Source organism: Cetorhinus maximus, chromosome 8 (assembly GCF_964194155.1).
Source record: "Cetorhinus maximus chromosome 8, sCetMax3.hap1.1, whole genome shotgun sequence".
Classification (NCBI taxonomy): domain Eukaryota; kingdom Metazoa; phylum Chordata; class Chondrichthyes; order Lamniformes; family Cetorhinidae; genus Cetorhinus; species Cetorhinus maximus.
Window position 1 is genome coordinate 36,518,492 of NC_135886.1, and position 13,086 is coordinate 36,531,577.

The 13,086-nt window shown below is 47.5% G+C and overlaps 1 long non-coding RNA gene across 1 annotated transcript; it reads left to right on the forward strand.

Annotated features, from left to right (window-relative positions):
• The first annotated feature begins 4,279 nt into the window (after window positions 1-4,279).
• LOC144683267 (uncharacterized) lies at window positions 4,280-10,114 on the forward strand. Its single transcript, XR_013577215.1, has 3 exons — window positions 4,280-4,400; window positions 7,315-7,487; window positions 8,651-10,114. It is a non-coding gene; the product is annotated as an uncharacterized LOC144683267 (long non-coding RNA).
• Window positions 10,115-13,086: the final 2,972 nt, after the last annotated feature.

Consider the following 13,086-nt stretch of genomic DNA (forward strand, 5'->3'; position numbering starts at 1 on the left):
TGGAGGCACCTCCTCTGAGGAAGAAGTGAGGGGCAGAAGGGAGAGGGCAGGTGTCCCAATGCAGCTTCCAGGGGAGCGACCTGTGGGAGGAGAGGTGCAGGCACAAGGGACGCAGGGCCAGTAGGAAGTCCAAGGCGGAAGGGGCAGCAGAAGACACCACTACCCCACTGCCAGGGTTTACAGGCAGCGGTGCAGCTACCTCAATATGTCCGAGGTGCAATGCCGAAGGAGACTTCGCCTCTCAAGGAGACCGTGACCTCCATTTGTCAGATGATTGGGCCTGAGATCAGCTCCGACTGTGTGGGTGGGTGGCTCTGAAGGTCACAGTGGCCCTCAACTTCTATGCTTCCGCCTCTTTCCAGGGGTCAGTGAGGAATCTGTGTGGAGTTTCCCAATCAGCTGTCCACAGTTAAATCAAGCTGGTGACTGATGCTCTGTTCAGGCTGGTAATGACATTTATTCATTTCCATACAGACGAGGCCAGGCAGGCTGAGCAAGTCAGAGGCTTCGCAACAACTGCTGGGTTCCCACGCGTCCAGGATGCAATCGACTGCACACATCAAGGCGCCAGCGGGTGAGCCCGGTGCCTTCGTTAACAGGAAGGGATTCCAATCCATGAACGTGCTGGTAGTTTGTGACCACAGGATACAGATTCTGCAAGTCTGTGCAAGGTACCCAGGCAGCTCCCATGACGCTTACATCCTGAGACACTCCCAAGTGCTGAGGCTCTTCAGTGCTCCAGGTGGATGAGTGGCTGCCGGGTGCCAGGGGCTATTCCTTGAAAAGGTGGCTTCTGATGCCTCTCCGCCACCCAAGAACAGAGGCAGAGCAGCATTATAACAGGAGCCATTCCTCCACAAGGGCGGTGATAGAGAGAACCATAGACCTTCTGAAGATGCGCCTCTGATGCCTGGACCGTTCGGGGGTACACTACAATATCCCCCAGAGTGGGTGTCACTGATCATGGTCCCATGCTGTGCTCTCCACAATCTGGCACTGGCAAGGGGGGATCCACTGGAGGAAGAGGATCTTGACGGAGCTCCACAGGCCACAGAGGATGAATCCAGTAGTGAGTCAGAAAAGGAGCCCGGTGAGGAGAATGCTGAGGGCATGGAGGCAGACCTCTGTATCCTTCAGGGAGGCAGGGACACCAGGGACACCTTGATCCAACACTCCTTCAGCTAGGCTGCCAATTAAGACCTACCACCTCATGCCAGGGCTGCCGCTTCAATCCTGGATGTCTGAAATGACCCTTTCCTTTTACCCCAAAGTCCACTCAGTGCCTGTGCATTAAAGTTCAGAGCCACCCACGTTCAGCATTACATACTGGCGTACCCTGCACCACATTAAATAAAAAAGGTGAAGCATATTCAGGCCATTATGACAAAAGAAAATTTATCTCATTTTGATAGGCCAAACAAATTAACAAAAACTTCTCTGGTCTTCAACCCCAGACCAGTTAAAATAGACAAAACATTGCACAACAGGAGATCCCCCGTGACCCATCCCTTTTGTGCTCGTGGTGCCTTAAACTTATATTTACAAATGCTATGTCTTAGTGGCTCCAACCCTCGCTGGCACTGGCCTTGTACACAGCCGGCTCACTCTGCTGTCTTATTGGCCTTGATGTCCTTGGCGGTTGGCATCTGGCCAGTGGAGCCTGTGCTGGCCCCGCCTGGGAGGGACAGCCAGTGCCACAGTTGCTGCAGCCTTATCAGATGCCATGGTCACTGGCAGAGGGGCAGAGGAGTTGTTGCTGTCATCCAGAGCGCCCTGAGAGAAGCCCGCAGGGACGACAGGCAGTTTGTGCGCCAACGTGAGGACCTCCCTGCTCAAAATTGATGGACGGGCACCTAGCTGGGATACTGGGTGCCTCATCCATCTCCCATACTGGCACTGACCACCTGAGGCCAGAGTCTGAGTGAGAGCTTGCGGGTCCGAGCGCACCCCCAGGAACCCCTGATTCTGTTCCTGGAGCAGTGTCTCCATGAGAGTCGCCATTCTCTCAATGGAGGAGGCAGTGCGCTCGGCCCTGAGGGTCAACGCAGTGCTCACGCTCCGCATGGACTCCTCCATCACGGAGACCATGGCACGTAGACCCTCATGGATCTCCGCCAGGTCCTCCCGCACATCCCACTGGACATCCAGCATCTGCCGCCTAATGGACAACTCCAGAAGCTCATCATCTGCCTTTGATCCAGCATCATCCTGGTTTCCAGCAGCCTTCCAACTGCTGGCTCCCTGGGCACTCTCTGCCTCTGCCTGCTCCTCAAGCGAATGTGAAGTGCCCTCACTGCTATGCATCGGCATTCTGGCCGCTGATCTAACGTCCACCGAGGTGCTGGTATCTGCCCTGGAGACTGGTTCAAAGAGCGGATGTGATGCAGGTGCATCTGGAGCCTGGTGGTCCTCTGGGGTCAGGGGTGGCTCTTAGGGGCCCTGTGATTGGGTGCGTGGTGGCAAATCTAAGGGAAAACAATGGTTAAAGTCATCACACTGTCGCTGTGCATGCCAGGTACCCTGGTGAGACAATGGAGATCTGCATCATGGTGCCCTTGTCTTTCAAAAAGGGAAATCCAGGTTTAAGGCTCCCATCAATGATGAGACTACACACGAATGTTTGCACCGTCCGAAACTCTCACCTCTGTGCACTGCACTCTTACCTTAGTCTGGCACCCCAGCCTCTTTGTGGCCGGTTGACCGAGGTGCATGCCAGCTCTCCATCTCCAAGAGATCCTGCTTGTACCTCATGAGGATTAGAAGGTTTTGGGGTCCTCTGCTGGTGCGCAACCTTTCAATATTGTTATGGGATGTCTCCTCCTGAAAGGACAGAGGAGCATGGATTAGTCACTCTCTACCTGCAGCGCCATTACAGCCTCGCCAACCCCACCTGAGGAACACCTTGCAGGGCACATCCGAGTCATGGCCCTCGAGCCGCAAGGCACCCAGTCCAAGCAGCCAGGGCTCACCCCCTTGGCCAGCTCTGGTGCCATTGACAGTTGGCACTCAGAGTCTAACACCCCTGAGCTCCACAGGGGGGAGGGCCAGCCCTTAACACTTCCTCACACTGATCCATGCCAACACAGTACTTTCCTGAGCACAGCAGGTCATTAAGCCTCTTGCGGCACTGGACCCATGTGCGCCACACAACATCATGGCTGCTGACCAGCGCTGCCACCTCCTCCCAAGCTCTTTTTGTCAGGTGTTGTGGCCTCCTCCTTCCATCCCTGGGGACAAGGGTGTCCCCCCCTGGCAGCCACCTCCTCCAGGAGGACCGCGAGGCACTCATCTGAAAACCAGAGGGCCAAGAGTCCATCTGACCTGCCCTCCAGCCCGGCGTCTGCAGCCGCAGTGGAAGCCATAATTTCCTGTTGACAACACCGAAGATGTCTTCTTCGCTGGCAGCCTTCCAGGGGCTGTCTGGGCCGTTTTTAAACCAGTCGCTGGGTCACCATTGGCCCTGGCGGCTGTCAGGCCCCCGGCCCTGCCTGACCAATGGGGAGCCGCAGTTCATGCTAGGCGGGCCTTAATTGGTCCGCCAACATGGAATTGCGGTCGGGGGCCAATCGTGGGCAGCGGCCCGTTTCCCGGCCCTTCCCAGGCCCACTGACTGCGCCCGCCCACTGAACTCAAAGACTCTGCCCAAAATGTACTCTGAGCGTATATAAATAAAAAAATATTTTTTTTAGAAAATTGTCCATTGACCTGCCCGATGAAAGCCAACACTAAAAAATAGTGCAGTTCTCCACAATCCAAACAGAGCTTGGATTGTGGCATCAGTTCTCATTGTAAACAAGACATCAGGTTTTTATTACTGCACCTGTATTTCCTCTAGATTATCTTTATACAGTAATTTACAGTGCAACTGACAACTAGACTAATTGGATCTGATTGTATATTTGGTGTGTCATCTATCTTCATGCTTCATTTTAAGATTCTGTCATTTTAATTTCCAGTGTTATAAATTATAAATACTGAGTCCTGCCCAGTAAGAGTTTGACTTGGGGAGCGCCCAGTGTGACTATAGCTGTTGGTTTACATTTCAACGCAGACTAATAATCAAATCCCTTGACGTTTGCTGATGACTTTTGTCAGTTTTCAGCCAGGGGCAGCTAAACAATTAAGCACAGCGTTCCCCCAGGGAAAGGAACGGACAAAGTTTTGCCCAGTGCTGGAATCTGAAAACAATCAAATCACGGAGAATATGACCTACTGGACTTGTTTTGTTATGTGCCTACACATGGAAAGCCAATCATGTGAGACGTCATTGAGGGGCAGTGTCTGTTTAGAGGATTAAAGGAAAAATACATTCCAGGAGTTTTTTCTTTTGCCTGTCAAGAGACAGACAGCAGTGCTGGAAAATGGGAATTAAAGCACAAATGCTGGGCAATATGTAACAGGTGAGCCAACATCTGTGCAGGGATTGTAAGTAAAACCTTTCATACTGTTTTGGGGATGATGTGACTGTACAGACGAATCAGCCCTAAGCGCAGGTAATCTTAGGGGCAGAGCTTTCTAGTCGTGGACCTTCTGCAAGCATGTAGCTTCATCAGGAGCTCTGTAAATAAAGTTTACTGTTTCTAACAAGTAACCTGCCCGGTACACCGCGTTTCTTATAATTTGAAAGAGAAAATAGGCTAATATCTGAAGAAAATAGGTTCCCATTTTGAGTGACTCAATCAGAACCAATGGTAATGTGCTGCTGTTAAGCATTCGGTTTAACCTGGAGGTAAGGACGAAATTAGAAAGGTGGGTTGAGTGAGTAGGAAAGCCAACCACTCTCGATCCCTATTGGAATTTAAATGGCTAAGAGAAGTGGTAAGGAATCCTGGCACAATTGGATCCCAGAAGGTGACTAACTATCATGTATTTTAAGTGAAAATCCCTGAAGAAGAGTCATACAGACTCAAAACGTTAACACTATTCCTCTCTTCACAGATGCTGCCTGACCTGCTGAGTCTTTCCAGCATTTTCTGTTTTTGTATTGTATTTTAAGGGATTGTTCCTTATTTAGGCTGTTTGTCCTGCGTCCCTTAAGGAACACCTTTTGTCCTGTGTTTCTAGGACAGCCTGGGGGAGATTGAGCCTGGGAGTCTCCTCTTACTTTTGCCTCTCTGGTTTTTTTTCTGAGCATGCCCACTGGCTGCTGGCCCAGAGGAGTAGTTTGAATGGGACATCCAGTTTGTGAGTCAGCCAGCAGAGAGATGATAATGTTGTGACTCCACAAAATAAGTTAAAAGTTTTAGTTGCTTTTAACCAGCTCCACCCCAGCCCCGCCTCGCCCTTATGGTCACCAGCACCACCTCACGTCCTGGTCCAAGTTTCCCTTATTTTATTGGTTACTGGGCAGGGCTATCCCAGGCAGAATTTAGGCTTTCCAGCCTTTCCTATCTGGGATGGGAGACAGTACAAGAGGCCGGAGTTGGAGATTGTTGGAGGTGATTGCAGAGATGGAGAGGGGTGAGGGCCTAGAGAGAGTGGAACGTGAGCATGAAAATTTTAAATTTGAGGGGCTGCTGGATCGGGCACCACTGTATGTCAGCAAGTGCATAGGTAATGGGTAAACGGGGTTTGGTACAGGATAGGAAACGGACAGTAGGCTTTTGGATGTGCTGGAGTTTAAGAAAGAGGAGATAACAAAAGACTAAGGCCGGGATTTTACGGCCCCGTCGTGGTGGGACCCACCGCAGGAGATTCGTGGCCCAGCCAAAAGTCCGTTGACTTTCGGTGGGACTGGATGATCCCGGCGGTGGGCGGGTCCGGAAAATCCCGCCCTAAGGGTCTCAGCAGCAAATGCGCTGAGGGAGGGGGGAGGAATGGGGAATGTCACAGAGGCGGAAGTACAGTCTTCATGGTGGAGAGGATATGGGGTCAGCAGCTCCGATCAGGGTTGAACAAGTTACCGAGATTGCGGTGAAGGGACACACTCTACATTAGACCATTAGGAATACGTGTCCAAAGGCATCAGCTCAAGGCTCACTTCAGAGTAGCCTCAGTTCCATAAAACCAGCAAGCTGCTATTTGGGCATTCTCAATAGAGCTCTCCAGTCAGTTCCTTCAGGCTGAGCAATGAACCAGCCAGCCAGTAGTTCTGGGAGTGGGGGTGTATGTGAACAGGGGAAGGGGCAATCCAGGGCTAGCTGTGGCCTGCAGAACTGTTGTAAAGTGAGAGGGAACAGGAGTTCCTGGCTCCTTATTAAGGTAAGTTTAAAAAAAAGGACTTATCTAATTGTCAGCGACTCCTAGCTCTCCCTTTATGGTTAGGCTGCAGTCAACCCCGCACCCCCAACCCCCTACCCATCCCACCTCCGCCACTCCACCACCACCAAAAAAAACTGAGTGCAGCATATGTCTCCCAGTTTCTGCCAAATCTTGAAGAGGGCCCTGAAACAATCTTGATCAGCATGTATTCCAGAGGCTTAATGCTTTGTTTCTGCTGGGCACCCTACACACTCCAAGGTCACAGCTGCCAATATAGCAGCTGGTGCCTTTCTAGCGCACGATGGGGCACAGGATGCCGCCACTCCTGCCTCTACCACCCCACTGCCCCCCACCCCAAAAATCATCCACTGGACACTTGCTTAATGCTCAAAAATGGGCCAATTTCTCCCCCATTGCCGGTCTCCTTTGGGCACCTACCCCTTCCCGCCACAACAATTACCCCCAAAGATTCCAGAGCTTAAAATCAATGTAGTAAATATTATGCGAAGTGAAAGCAATGGGTTAAATTATTTTTAGTTTGGAATGATTCACAGTCATCTACGTTGCCCTAAAGTTTTTTTGGAATACAGGAAACCCCTGTTACTCAGCACATTTGATTGTATAATATGCTACTGTTTCCATTTAAGGAGATTTTTAACAACAGACTTGTAGTGTTGTTTGAGGTTAGATATACTACAAGCACTCTGTTGTCTAAGCACAGTTCATCCAATCATGTGATAGATTTCATATTCCTTATTTAGGAGAAATATGTGAATTACCTTTAGTTGCTTGGGCTTTACTACTGTATCGTTTAAAAAAATCAAACTTTTCATTATTCATATCATGTAGAAACAATACAGAAAGAACAGAAATGTACTGCAGTTTTGATAAGTTATTGATTAGAAATTGATAAATAGTAGTTTTAATAATGTTAAAGCAAGTAAGCAAACTGACACTAAACACGTAAAATTGTAACAGTATTTCTGTCACAAAGGGGGAGTTTTAGCCTAAAAAATAGGGTGGGTTTGTGTCAAGTGGGGAAGGGGTTTAACGTTTGAGAAATCTGTTTCCCAACTCAGCCCACCTCCAACCCACTTTATTACTTTATTTGAGCTTTAACTGAAACTGGAAGGCGGGCGGGTGATCAAACCGATCCCAAGAGGCTGGTCTTTTCTTTAAATATTATAATGAGGCTGTGAGCGTCATCCTCTTTCAGGTTTTTAACTTTAATGGCAGTCGTCTGGGTTCCCTGAGCAACAGATAAGTCAGCAGCTTTATTGAGAAAGGTAACAGCCTGCACACCTAGCTCCTGGGTCCAGGTACCTCTCCTGAGAAGCATTGGCGTGCCCCCAATGATCTTCCTTTCAAGACCTCTGAACCCACCCTCCACCACCAGGCCTCCAATTGCCCCCAAACCTGCAACATCTCCCCACTGTCCCAATGCCCGCCCCCCACCCCTTCACTGAGGAAACTGACACAACACAACCACCCCACCCCCACTATTGAGTCTTACAACTTTCCCCCACCCATGATTCCCATCATTCATGAGGTTTCTGACATAATTTTCCCTTGCCAACTGGCTGACCATCCCTCCCATCCCCGGTTGCATGTCCTTGTGACTTTCTGACCAAGCTGCTCCCTGCGGGTCAGGTCAGTAATAATTATACCACATCCCCACCCCTCCCACCAGTGATAGTCTGAAAATTGTTCTTGAGAGAGACGTGCGTAGAGGATTGCAGAATAATGCTGAAAAAATGATGGCAGCTTCATGACACTCAGCGTTATTGAACCAGAAATTAGCCAAGAAGGTCAGGAGATTAAGAGATACTCCATCAGTTGCAAATTGCCACAACCTACTGGCAGATTAATGCCATGCAGCCAGATGCTGCTCTCAAATAGCAGCTGTCCTCAACCTGCCCGTTACCCCTGCATTTGCATATTTATTGCCCATTAAACTCACCTCAGAAAGCCAGCTCGTACTTAACAGTGTAAGTACCATTTTGACAATATGTTAATTGTTGATGCAATGCCAGTCAACCTCTCCAGCCCAGAAAGGGAACAGTTTAAAATGTTGAGTTTTATTCCTGCTTGTAATAAATAGTAAATTCAATTCTTTTTACTTTTTCTTTCTATCTCTTTTTTCTTTCTCTTAATCCAATCTCCCTTTATTTCTCTTACTGTGCCTCATTTAACACTAAATCACCTTCCTTCTCTGTCATTCCCATTTCTTTTCCAAACCTTAAATCTCATTGGTTAAGGAGATAGACTGTCACATTGTTTACTAAGATCCCAGATGCCACATTCCCTAACCATAACGTTATTAGATTGTACTTCCAGAAACTTACAAGAGAAAAAACTTTGAGCTGAAGGGTGTGGGGAAACGTTTAACAGTACACACTGTGAGATGCCCCACTCCAGCAAAATTTGGGCTAATGTTTATTTGTTTTAGTCCAGGTCCTGAACAAGCTACTCAACTGTGTTGTGATAAGAGAGAAAACCCAAAGGCGTGGAGGCAGAGCATTTTGGTACCAATAGTCAAAGGAGAGGGAGACACTCAAGATTGCAAAAACTATCAAGGAATTAAACTCCTAGCCACACCTTCAAGATATGGGAGAGAGTCATGGAACAGAGACTGAGAAAGATAATGAGGATCCATGAAGATCAGTTTGGATCCCTGCCTGGATGAAATATCACCAGTGCCAATTTTGTTTTGAGGCAAGTGATGGAGAAATATCGGGAAGGCCAATGCAACATGAAGATTTTATCCATTGATCGAGAGAAGGGTGTCGAGGGTGGAAGTCTGGAGATATGCTGGAATTCAGGGGGTGTTTGAGAAGTACATACAACTATTACAGGTCATGATTAAGGAGTGCCAGACATAAGCAGAGTGAGGGAGACTGAGATTTTCGAAGCCAATGTTAGATTGCCTAAGGATCCTCTTCCTGACTGTCATGGATGTTCTAACTGAGCAAGTGAAACATGAAATGCCATGGTCAATGATGTTTGTAGATGACATTGAGCTATGTGGTGGAGGTGATGGGAAGATGACAGGGTATCTGGAGAACTGAAGAAAAGCACTGGGAGACACGGGGATGAAAATCAGCAGACCAAAGATTCAATATAGGGACTGTCAGATTGGAAAAGCATTGCTAAAACCGAAAGGAAGAATCTACAAGAGATATGTGAGAACAGCCTTGTTATTTAGCCCAGAAACTTAGGAAACATCAAAAAGAGAGGAACAAGAACTGGATACTAATGAGATATGGATATTGAGATGGATGTGTGGAGTAGCAACAAAGTACAAAAGTAGGAACCAGCACATCAGTGAAGACTGTGGAGCATCGAAGAAAGTAGCCAAGAAGAGATTGGAATGGTAAGGTCACCTGTTGTGGAGAGAGAGGATATGTGTGAAGCAAGTGGTGAACATGGGTCTGCAAGGAGGAAGGCTGAAGACCAGATGGAAAGTCTGCAGTGGCAAGAGATTTAAATGAAGTGGGATTGGAAGAATAGTGGGTGACAGGAGGAGATGAAAAAGGATGATCAATCAGCATTGTGGTGGCCCCAAGTGAAATGGAGAAGCTGAAAGAAAAAGTTTATACATTGGTACTGAAAAAAAAATCTATAGGCTGGACATATGAGACTAAAGCATTTGCAATTTTCTTAATGTGTTCAGGTTGCAAGGGTGGGAGAGGGAAATCATTAACACCTAACTTGATAAATAAAAAGAGAATGTTTAACATACTGCATTTCTCAACTGAGATGAACTGGTTTAATTTCAACAAGGACAACGTTTGCATTAATGATTTGTCGGGCATTTATTAAATAACACACTCAAGCTGCAAGATGCAACAGATTGGGTCATCTTTAAAGGCAGTAAGATAAAGGCAAAATACTGCAGATACTTGCAGACAGAATCACCCAGACCTTCCTGTCGCTTGCCATTTCAACATACCATCCTACTCTCTTGTCCACAGTCCATCCTTAGCCTGCTGTAATGTTCCAGTGAAGCTCAACGCAAACTGGAGGAACAGCACCTCATCTTCCTATTAGGCACTTTACAGCCTTCCGGACTTAACACTGAGTTCAACAACTTCAGACCATGAACTGTCTCCTCCATCCCCACCCCTTTTTGATCCCCCTTTTTTCTATATTCATTTTTTTTTTTTTTTTTAATTTTTCCCCCCACTTACTTTCATTATTTTTTTAAAAAATTATTTCCATTTTTATTCATTGTTTTATTCCCAGCTTTTAGCCTATTTTCAATCTTTTTTCCCACCACTGTCCCCTCCCCCCACCCCACCCCCATTAGAGTCATCTGGCACTTTCCAGAGTGCTTACCCTGGTCCTGCCATTATCACATTCTTCTTTCTACTCTTAATGTCACCATTAGCACCTCCTTTAGCCAGTACCACCACTATTAACAACCATTTGACCTTTTCTTTATGACATCTTTTGCCATCTCTCCTTTGCCTCCACCTATCACTGGCCTTCTATCCAGGTTCACCTGTCCTACCTCCCCCCCCTCATAAACAGTGTATTTGTCACCACATTTCTACTTCTCTTTAGCTCTGAAGAAGAGTCATACAGACTCAAAATATTAACTCTGTCTTTCTCTCCACAGATGCTGTCAGACATGCTGAGTTTTTCCACCATTTTTTGTTTTTGTTACAGTTAAAGGCAGTGTTTTTTTCCTCCATTTCTTCTTTTCTTTTCTTAAAGACAATGACTGATTGTTATTTTACAGCTGCTGGGAGCCCATCAGTGCCTCACTCAAGTTGTCATTTTCCCTCAAAGGCCAGACAATGAATATCAGCAGGTATTCACTGTGGGTGTGAGGAGGGCGATCACAGCTACTCCTGACACTGTCTCACCAGATACCTGCACACTCTCACTTCTCAGCAGAGCTCACTGCGTAGCAGTTGGCAATGGGAATCCAGTCTGACTTTGTTTCCCCCTCTCCTTGGCCTAGGGATGCTGAGGACAATGGCAGCACATACACCTCAGCTAAGGACCGGGTCTCTTTTTGCCAGTCGGAATACAGCAGTCATTTATTAGGTCATGGACTTTGTGGCTGATTTTCACCACCTCCCATCAATCATACCAAAGAAAGACTTTATCATATAGCACCTTAATATATTTATATGATTCTATGGGCAGCACTTTCCCTCCCGTTGTGGGGGTTATGCAGGAGCGGGCGCGAATGGGCGAGTTCCCGATTGGCGCCTCCGGTCGGGGGCACGCCACCATTTTACACGAGCGGGCCAATAAAGGCCCGCCCGGCATGATGTGTGCCAGGAAGTGCTATGCGTTCCCTGTGCGGACGGGGGTAGGGGGAGGTGGGGGGGTTCCCTGAGCTGGGATTGAGCTCTTTCGCTCATGCACGTGAAAAAGCTCACAGGTCTCCCTGAGGCAAAGTGCTGCCTCAGGGAGATCAGTGTTACTTTTAAAAAGGTAATAAACAATGTGAAAAATTTTATTGACATGTCTCCCTCATGTGATACTGTAACATGAGCTGGGACATGCCAATTACTTTTATTAAAGATGTAACACAAATTTTAAACCCCTCATGAAACCTCATCCCACTTGTGGATGAGGTTTCTTGTTTTTTTTCTGAAGGCCGCCTGGTCTTTTTGCCCACCCGGCAACCTTAAGGTTGGACGGGCAGCATTCATAACAACTTTAATTAGTTTAATAATGGCCTTAATAGGCCTTTGACAGTTGGTGGGCGCGCAATCACGTAGGCTGCGCGCCCGCCGAACTGACAATCTAAATGACGCACCGTGGCGGAGGGATGCCCACCCAACGTCACCATGCATCATTTTATGCATCGGCGAGTGGACCCCACCCCCACTCGCCGAAGAGAGAATTCTGCCCTATAGTTATATAGCACATCTTATAGCCTTTACAGCCAATGAAGTACTTTTGGAGTGTACTCATTGTTGTAGTGTAGGGAGCCTCACAGCCAATTTCCACACAGCAAGCTCCCACAGATAGTAATAGGACCAGATAACCTGCTTGTAGGTCAGGATTGAGGAGTAATAGTGGCCAGCGCACCAGGAAAACTCATCCTGTTCTTCTTTGAAAGTGCAATGGGATCTTTCACATCCACCCGACAGGGAATTGGTTTAACACCTCACCTGAAAGCTGAAAGGTGGCACCTCCAATAGTGCAGCACTCTCTCACCAGTGCACTGAATTGCCAGCTCTTTGAAGTGGAAGATGTACCCTCAGCCTGCTGACACAGAGCAAGAGGGCTACTGCTGATTTACAGCTGGCATCTGTGTGACTTAGGAAATCACTTGAGTTGACCATAGGCATTTTTCTAGATTCAGCTGTTTTAGGTTTTTGAACAAGCTGTATGGAAAAAAATAGTTTGGACCAGTACTCATATTTCCCGGTTTTTACTGGTATTCCATTTTAACATATACAAGACCAGTTCAGATCAGTATTCTTATTTCCCAGTTTTTACTATTTTTTTGTTCTGGGAGCTGGGAAGGATTACTCTTCCTTTCTGAAAATCAAGGTGTAAATGCAGGATTCTGTTTTACATTCTGGCAGCTGTTTTCCTCAGCAGCAGAGTTCTTCCCCTTTCCTTCCCACCAGCCACACCTGGGAGCACTATTGCAATGAAAAATAAGTTACTTTTTCCTTTTTGTTCAAGATGAGGCTGGCGGCTGCCTCTTGCAAACCGTCCAGTTTGACACAGGGGACATACCACATGAAATGTATGTTTTTTATTCACTCACAGGATGTGGACATCACTGACGAAGAAGGCATTAATTGCCCTTGAGAAGGTGGTGGTGAGCCACCTTCTTGAACCACTGCACTGAGTGTGGGGATGATGGTCACTGTGCTGTTTGGTCGGGAGTTCCAGGATTTTGATCCA